This window comes from Adiantum capillus-veneris, unplaced genomic scaffold (assembly GCF_014529385.1).
Source record: "Adiantum capillus-veneris isolate H3 unplaced genomic scaffold, ASM1452938v2 Hic_scaffold_868, whole genome shotgun sequence".
Taxonomy (NCBI): Eukaryota; Viridiplantae; Streptophyta; class Polypodiopsida; order Polypodiales; family Pteridaceae; genus Adiantum; species Adiantum capillus-veneris.
In genome coordinates this window covers 14,965-24,575 of record NW_028221842.1, presented here as the reverse complement: position 1 = coordinate 24,575, position 9,611 = coordinate 14,965, and the positions used below count along the sequence as shown (strand labels likewise).

Below are 9,611 nucleotides of genomic sequence, written 5' to 3'. Positions count from 1 at the left end.
TCCTTTGGAAACTCTGTAAAAGACAACATTCAACATTGAAAAATAAACACGAGGCAATATTTGACATAAAAGCGACAAAATCATAGAGGCCGACAAAAACATAGACATTGTGCTTATGAAACATAAAAGCGACAAAAACATAGAGGCCGACAAAAAAGTTTCTTTTGCATTCAAAATCAAGAATCACAGATTCTTGTATTACAATTGAAGAGTCACAATTTCTTGCAAACTTGAGGCTTGGGGGGGTGGGAAACACTAGAAGGATTGCGGAGGGGAGTACTCTTTCTGGGAGTCTTCTTCACGGCAGGAGGTGATCTGGGTGCTTCCCTCTCTCCCATATCTCCATCTGCATGATGAGCATGGTGCTTTGAACGTGTGGACTCTGAAGGTCTATTCTTTTTGGAAGATCCACCTATGTCATAAAACAACACATCAGCCCCATGCAGACATTGCATAGAAGTTGACAAGTCCAATACCATTACCACTTACCATCACTGTTTTTCTTGCGCTTCTTTGACACCTTCACCATGTCACTCAGAAAGATGGGAGAATCTGGATTCTCATCACCAGCTACCATGCGTTGCACTGCATCCACTCCCTCTTGCGCTATTGCCTCCGCATCGTCAACCGTTGCATCTTCCTTTGGACTGCTTTTGCTTGGTTGTGGCTCAACTGCTGCTGTGCTTGCAGGGGGGTCTACCTTCACAGCTGGAGTGTCCTCACTGGAGTACACACTATGGGCTTCAGGAGTAGCTTGTAGCACAACCTTTGGCAAATCATCCTGTATCGGTGCCACACAAGGAATATGGCCAGAACCTGTAAGCACATCAGTGAAGTTCACGCTTGCGCAATCAGCAGATACTTGAAGGCAACCTGAACTGTTCTTGGATTTATATGAGATTGGAAGCAACGGTAACCTACTTGTATGCAGGAGCATTGATTTAAGTGAATCTGGAATACTACTCTTGCAAGAGGCGTCCGCACATACCGTCTCTGATCCAAGCCAAGCAGCAAAACACAGAGCATGGTATGCATGACCACATGCTAGCGTGTATACACAAACCACATGGGAAGCCATGAATGCAAGAACACATGCAACACATAGTCCTGGAACAGAGAGTGTAGCCTGCAAGTGGCGCAAGTGCTGGCCAGCTGTCGGAAGCAGTAACATTGTGTCACCAGCCTTCACCTGCTCCAACATGCTCTCACAAAAGTTGATATGTTGCACACACGTACTCGCTGATGCTTCCAAGTCAGTCACTTCTTTCTGCATGACAAATGAAGAACAAAAGGCCCACAGGGATTAGATATGAGAACCACCATTACAACACAAAGTACCATGGCAAGTACCTTTAACAGAAAAAACTACCATAAAAAAGTACTTTGGACACTCCAGAAAACCGCCAAGGCAATTAAAAATACGATGGCAAGTAGAAAAGTACCTTGGACACAACCACCATAACAAAAAACTGCCATTCCTTTAAAATCATCAAGGCAAAAGCTACTACCATAACAGGAAAGACTATCATGATAAACAAGCCACCATGACCAAAAACAAAGTACAATGACAAGTTTCTTGGACACTACACACTAATAAGCAATGACCGTACAACCACCTTAATAGAAAAAACTACCTTTACAAGTACCTTGGGCACAACCACAATAGCAACAAACTTCCTTAAAGAAACAATCAACCATAGCAAAAAAAACCATGAAAAAGTACCTTGGGCACTGCCACCATAACAGAGATGGCTTTCCAAAAAACCTCTAAGGTAATGACATATACCATGGATAGTAGAAAAGTACCTTGAGCACTACAACAATAGCAAAAGAAAAGTACCATAGCAGGAAATACTGCCATGAAAAAAACACCACCATGATTAAACGAAGTACCATGACAGGCATTTTGGCCATTACATGATACCTGGAAAAATAGCCATGACCCTTGCACCTGTCATGGTAGAAAAAAACTACCATGACAAGTACCACAATAATAGACAAACTTCCATGGAAAAAACAAATACTCGTAGCAAAAAAAACCACCATGGAAAAGTCCTTGGTCAATGTCACCGTAACAAAAAGAATGTAAAAAGAAACTACCATGCCAAGTACCTTGGGCACTATTACCATGATAGAATCCCACAATAGAAAAAACTACCATGTCAGGTATGTTGGGCACTTAGCACCATAACAAAAATAACTGGCATGACAAAAACAACCATCTAAATAGAAAAGAGTACCATGTCAAGTACCTAGGGCATTACCACATAAATAGAAATAACTGGCATGGCAAACAAAACCACCTAAATAGAAGAGAGTACCATGTCAAGTGCCTAGGGCATTACCACATAAACAAAAATCCTACCTTGACTTGGTCGACACATACCTGGAGACGATCCACCTCATCTCTTATGTTCGAGCTGCTTGCATCGGCCCCAAGAGCTGTGAGTGCACTAGTTAGAGCAGCCATCTTGCCTTCAATCACCAAAAAATCAGGGTCAGTATCGACAACTCCCTTCATGCTGGACCACAATATCTGGAGCTCTTGCGATTGCCCTTGAAGCACTGCCGCAGCTGAAGATGTCCCTTGTATCTTCCACATATTTTGGTTCCTGTCTTGTAGCTCTACTCTCACATTATCCAATGTTGTGTTCAAAACCTTTAATGCATCCCTTTTTGCATCTAGAATCTGCTCCACCTGTGCTTTTACTTGCTGGCTTATAAAGGAGGCACTAACTAGAGAAGTGCTGCCAGATAAGAGAGAATTTTTCCCACTTTTACGACTTGCCCTGACATTGTCAAGACGAAGGGGCTGAAGTGATGTCCCCTCATTATTCTCTAGCCAAATCTTTACTTTCTTGTCAATGCCACCCGTAAGCTTCTTGCAATGGTCCAAAACCTGTTCACCAAAAGTAGCCCATGCAACCTTTCGACCTGCAGGATCTTGTCGAGCAGTTGGGCATCGCTCGTACACAAACAACGTTGCAAACTTGTGTGTGATCTCTTTGTTGGCTGGCATGCTTTGGTAGAGTTTGTGAAACAGTAACCTGCATTCGTCTACAAACTCAGGTCGCATCATATGCAGAAAGATTTTAGAGCCCTTCTCCCTTTTCTTCATGAAGACCGACAACCAATCCTGATCTATGACATCAACCTCACTAAGGTGCTGGTAGAGCTTGCCCTCCAAGCTTAAGCCATACTCCTCATGCAACTCCTCTCGTGTGTAGCAAAATGGAGTTTGCTTAGGGTATTGAATCCTCCAGGAAGATCTTGCTGAAAACCACATTTGACATAGTAAACAAACATTGAAAAGAACATTTCTACAATTGAAGAGACAGAGCTGATATGTACCAATGCTTTTTTCGCCGATAGTTTCAGACTTTATGCCCAATGTTGTGGAGCTCCTAGGCTTGCTACTGGATGAAATCATGCTAGCTGAACCACCATCAGGTGCTCCCATGGTGCACTTTCGTGGTGGAGTCTTTATATTACTGTACAAACAAAAAAACACAATCCATGATTCACAATGTCCTCAAACAAACACATTGCTCAACTACAAGAGAGAGAGAGAGAGAGAGAGAGAGAGAGAGAGAGAGAGAGAGAGAGAGAGAGAGAGAGAGAGAGAGAGAGAGAGAGAGGATTACAGTACCCGGTGAAGATTGAGGTCGCACAGAGAGGGTAGGCGTCTGCACTTCTTCCTCGCTCTGTTCACGCAGGGTGCATGAAGATGCAGTAGCATGTGGGTAGCTTCCTGCTGTGTAGAATGGCATGCAAGATAAGTCACAGTCACCTTCTACCCGTAAACAATGTTCAAAAAATGATGGCATTCTTGAAGTGGCGGCATTTTCCATTTCTTGCAATTTTCCACGTCCCTGAAAAACTATTTGAAGGGAACAAATAAAACTTGAGAAGTACTTCAAAAACCACCTAGAAAAGCCCTTAAAACTGACCACCATTTCATGCTTTCACCTTGCTAGAAAGCAATAGAATTTCCAATTTCAAACTATCCTAGCCGAGTAATTTCCATTTTCCCATCAATTGCAAGGCTTCCTTTATCTCTTGTTCTGTAAAAGGTTCCTCTAAGGCCATGGGATCACCAAGAGAGATGATAGGTTGCACAAATTGCAAAAGTTTACCCAAAACATATGAAGAGACATTCAAACTAGTGGCAAAAAGAGAAGAAATTTAGAGTCGAGCACAATGAGTCAATTCTTGCATAGAATTATACCAATCAATATTGGCCATCCAACTTTTTGACCCTGCAATTATTTTACTTTTTCCTAGACTCTTGCAAAATCTTGAAAAACTATTTAAAGGAGCATACTTTATCCAGTAAAGCCATTTGATAAGAGCAAGCCATCCATTTTGCCCGTTAAACGGCTTCTTGAATCTCATGCATATACGACCTCTCATAGTCAGAAATAAAAGCTGAAACAAATTAGAACCATGCAATATCAATGTCCTCATAAACTCTATGATAAAGAGGTACTGATGCATAAAGTACCATTTCTTTTAAAAAATCATGTTTCAAATAACTATTCTTCAATATGATCAATCGAGACCTAGATGCCTATATAAAGGGGCATTATCCGAAGGTAGGATTGTCCAATCTATCCACAATTTGGAGACATAATCATCAAATTGACTAGCATGAAGGAAATAACATATGTCCAATCTGGTTCAAATCTACTTGAATGCATTATGAGTGAAACTTAACTTAGGATCATGTGAGCAAACACGATGTTCGTAAATCCAACACCCAAATCATTCCAATCTAATCGTTCAATCCCAATAGTTATGAGCCATTATAGGCTGCAACTCATGCCGGACTAGCATAACAATCCCGATTTTTTTTTTTGAGCACCAACATAAAAGATAATACAGGCCACAATATATCCATCCTAACCCATCAAGGCATGTTGATTATGTTCTTGCAAACACACTCTATGTAAATGCATGTTATTTACATATTGCAAAAAAGTCCTCCATTTATTCTAATCACAAAGGCATCTAATATTTTAATATATACATCTTATTGGAGCTTAAACATAATGTATGTACATAATGTATACATCAACTATGCACAAAGGAAGAAAATCATGACATGTCAAGTCTCCACCATGTGATCAAGCCCCGAACTCTGACTCTCATGCATTGGAATATCCTATCATTCAAAGCCCAAATCCATGCCTGAAGGACGACCTCTAACAATGTTTGACCATAACTTTGCAACCGAGGTGGATGTAATAGACTTGGACACCCCAAGTCAAAGATCAAGAGAAACACATGACACAAAAACTTCAAATAATTGAACTGACCTTGAGAGAGAGAGAGAGAGAGAGAGAGAGAGAGAGAGAGAGAGAGAGAGAGAGAGAGAGAGAGAGAGGGAGAGAGAGAGAGTTGACACGAAACGGAGGAGTCTTGTCTCCAAAGACTAGAGTCCCTTCTGGTATTTTTTTGTTATTGCTTCAAAAAGGTACAACTCCCCGAGGGTCCAGCTCTCCAAGACTTTGCATCCACATACTCTCTAAAGAGTGCCCCAAGGGGCTCTTATAAAGGGCACAGAAGATGCCCAAAAGCACTACATCCAAAAGCATCTACTCCCAAAAGCACATGATCCAAAAGCATCTACTCTCAAAAGATTGGCCAAACTGGCACCCAAAATTGATACCGAGCACTGTTGCCACGTCAACTCATCTTTGGGTTTTTTGACCAGCTTGCCACATCATCACTTTTGCACAAATTTTGTTGAGAGGCTGATTTTATGAAAACTTGGGAATTCCCTGACTCTTTAGGGTTTTAGGCCCCTTGTCAACTGCTCCATAAGTTCTTTTGGGTCAAAGTTTTTAAACTTTAATCCCTTATCCCTCAACCAGTTCTTTAAGTTAGGCGTGCCACGTCATAAAATTTTGACATGCTTTGATACCACTGTAATGGACTTGGACACCCCAAGGCAAACATCAAGAGCAACACACAAACAAAATCTGCAAATGATTGAATTGAACTTGAATAAACAGAGAGAAAAGAGGAGAGTTGACAAGTTCCATCCCTAGATGAATTGGCACAAAGATTGGTGCCCCTTCTGATATATCTTTATTATTGCTTCACAAAGGTACAACTCTCCGAGGGTTAAACTCTCCAAACCTCTGCATCCAAATGCTCTCCAAAGAGTGGCCCAAGGGCTCTTATAAACAGTAGATGCCCAAAAGCAGAGCCCCAAAATCATTACATCCAAAAGCAAATGATCCAAAAGCATCTGCTCCCAAAAGCTTAGCAAACTTGGCACCCAAAACTGATACCGAGCTCGTGCTACTGCCACGTTAACACAACTCCGCATTTTTTGGCAAGCCTACCACATCATCACTTTTGCGCAAATTTTTTTGAGAGACTGATTTTATGCAAATCTTGGGAGGTCTTTAATTTTTTAGGATTTTAGGCCCCTCAACCAATGCTCCATAAGTTATTCTAGGTTGAATTTTTAAACTCTAAATCGTATTCCTTCCAGCCAGTTCTTTAAGTTGGGCATGCCATGTCACAAACTTCTGACATACCCTCCTTTTGAAAGCATTGTAATCGCCCTCAATCATGCCAGCAATGTCTTGGTTGAAGGCAAAAGAATCCAAAAGGAAAGAGACTGGATCTTCTACCAATGCAGCTATTCTAGAATCTTTTATAAATGGAGATTGTGATGATGATGCAGATGTAGAATGGGCATTCAGTGTATAGTGTACTTATGATCCCTCTGCCCATTATGTATGTATGTTAGCTGTTGGAGAGTCCTATGTTTGGTACTTTGATGGCGGTGCTACAAAGCACAATGCTCTTATCCGCTCAAGGGAGTTGAAAGATTTTGCAAATTTCTAGAAATTGAAATTCTTTACACTTGTTGATGCACTTTATGTACCAAGGATCAAAACAAACCTTATGTCTGTCTCTACACTTGTAAGACTAGGCCTTGGTGTCAAATTTGTGGATGGCATATGTACAATTCATGATCACAGTTTTGGTGATAAAATTGTTGCATCTAGTATTTTGTGTTGTGGGCTGTACAAACTCACTCTATATGACAAGTGTGAACAAAAATATTACAACAGCAGTTGTGGATTCGAAGCACCTCTTGAAGCACCTTCTAAGCATGTTTTTGAAGGTTGTATTTTGGGTAAGATAAGCATTCAAAGTTTCCAAAGGATGGTTGAGTAAGGGCTACATGCATGTTACAACTTGTGTATAGTGATGCTTGTGGACCTATGCAAACTCCATCCTTGGGTAATTACTGTACTTCGTTACTTTCATTGATGATCACTCTAGGCATGCATGGGTGTATTCGCTTAAAGATAATTCCAAAGTGTTCACGTTGTCAGGCATTTTTTGGATGAGCATAAAGCCAATAGATCATGCCAAAAAGCTTGCTAACTAGCCTCATGTATATATGTGTACATAGTGCTTCGAGTCTTGGGAGTGACCATGTAAAAATTCATGTACAAAGGATTGGTTTTGTCGGGCTTGTGTACTAGTGTTTTGGGTTGTTTGAGTTGATTTTCAATAAGTATTTTAGTCGTGCTTTATAGCTCGTAAATCGGATTCGTACATCATGAGATATGTGCTTCCGAAGTGGGCGGTCTCGACTTAGAAAGTGGTTGCAGATGCATGCAACAAAGAAAAATGGGAAAACTTGATGATCTAAAATTAGAAATGCTGAGATTTTAAATTTCTAGAGATAGCCAAAGAAACGGGCTCCAAGCCGTGCTTTACGACGTCGCATTTGGTGCTCGGAGCGGTGCACTATGATCTTGGGAAATTGGTCCTGAGAAGGGGTCAAGTTGGAAATGTCCTGTGGGGAGAGAAGGAATTTGGAGAAGTGTGGGAGAAATGTGCCATGTGGCAATGAGATAATCCCACATAGGGAAGCTTGGGCTCAAAGCAAGGGGTAAAAGAGGGGGAATAGGTGCCCATTTGGGGTGTATCATAGGAGAGAGGAGCTTGGCTATGGGGGATCGTGGACTCTTGGGGAAGAAGGGGTGCCATTTTGAGTTCCCACTCAGTTGCCCAAGCACTTGGTTATCATTTTGGTCCCCTGGACACTATCCCCACCCCTTCCCTTGACCCAAAAGTCATCGGCTAGCTCATTTCGTACCCAAATGAGGCAAAAAATGGACCAATTAAATGGAGCCTTGCAAGAGAACCTTGTCGACTGAGGAGAGAGAAGAAATCTCTTGAAATAAAAGATCAAAAGGGACCCATTTTATAACTGCAATTCTTTGGAACACGTGCAAACTCTCTAGAGAGCTCATTTTTTAGCAAGAGAGAGTACACCCCCAACTTTGAGTGGCCATAACTCTCTCATCTTTGGTCAGTTTTTAGCCTATGGATGCTCTACAGACATCTATTCATAAAGACAAGCTATGTCTTTATGTCCTTGGTTTCTCCTAATTCCAAGCGTGCTTCATGCTAGAAGGGTTCTTCATAAAACTTTAGAGGTGCTTATCACGGGTGATTTCAACGGTGCAATAGTTCTTCCTTTCGATGATGTGACTCGTGCAAGGCTATAGAGGCACTCGTTTTCCTTGTCGTTTTCATGCTAACATCATTTTGGTGCTCCCACCCAAGGAGCAAGTGCTCATGTGCTCCAATTCCTATAAAATATGTCTATTCTGCAGGCAAAGAATCTAAAGGGGATGTGGGTCCTTATGGACAACCGCCTATGTATGTGCAAATTGTGGACAACACTTGAGGCGGTCGTGTAATTGGATTGAAGCCTTTGGAGGGTCGTGAGGTTTTGTGAAGCCGAGTAGTGGGGGCTGGGTTACCCAATGTGAGGTGGATTAGGTACTAGAGCAATCCATCGACATCCTTTAAACTTACGACGTCACATATAAGTGTTTCTGTGGCAATCGAACATGGAAAACGAGTTTCAACAGTTTCATGGATTGCCTAATGAGAATGCACGGACTTTTATTGAGAAATTGGAGGTCAACTGCTTACTGCAAAATATAGTAGATCAAGCTATATTATTGTGGTTGCTACAATACAGTTTATAGGATGAGGCAAAAGTTTGGTTACAAAATTATGAAGAAGGTGATACAGGTACAAACTCCACGGGTGGTTTTGGACTACTATGTGTGAAGCAAGATTTTTTGGCACAGTATAGATCCATTGAAGTACCTGATGAAGTTTGGCATGACACGCAGAAGGCTAATCAAAGTGTTGATGATTTTTTCATGCAGTTTACCCGTTTATGGGATAAATGGGCCCGAGCTTTGGAAAATGAAATCCCTCCAGTGATGTTAAAGAAGGACCGTATTTGTGGCAAACTTAAAGGAAAGTTTGAAGTTCAAAGTTGAACTAAAAAGGCATGCTACCTTTTTGGAAGCAACCACTATCGCTAGGGAGAAAGAAAAAAAATTCAAAGACTCAATCAGTATGGAAAAGCGGTCCATGTGCAAGGTAACGGTGGCCAAAATGAGGAAAATCAGGCAGAGGCTAAAGCCCAACCTGCTCAAAGGGTTGTGCGAACAATTACAACGAAATATGCAAGACATGACGACCATGATGCTGCAGCTCAGTGTTCTTGGAGGTGGTCGTGGTCGTGGTTGTGGTAGAGGAATGGCCCA

The 9,611-nt window shown here is 41.5% G+C and overlaps 1 pseudogene; it reads right to left on the bottom strand.

Moving 5' to 3' along the window:
- Positions 1–298: 298 nt before the first annotated feature.
- Positions 299–2,470, bottom strand: LOC147416515 (uncharacterized; annotated as a pseudogene).
- Between the last annotated feature and the right edge of the window lie 7,141 nt (positions 2,471–9,611).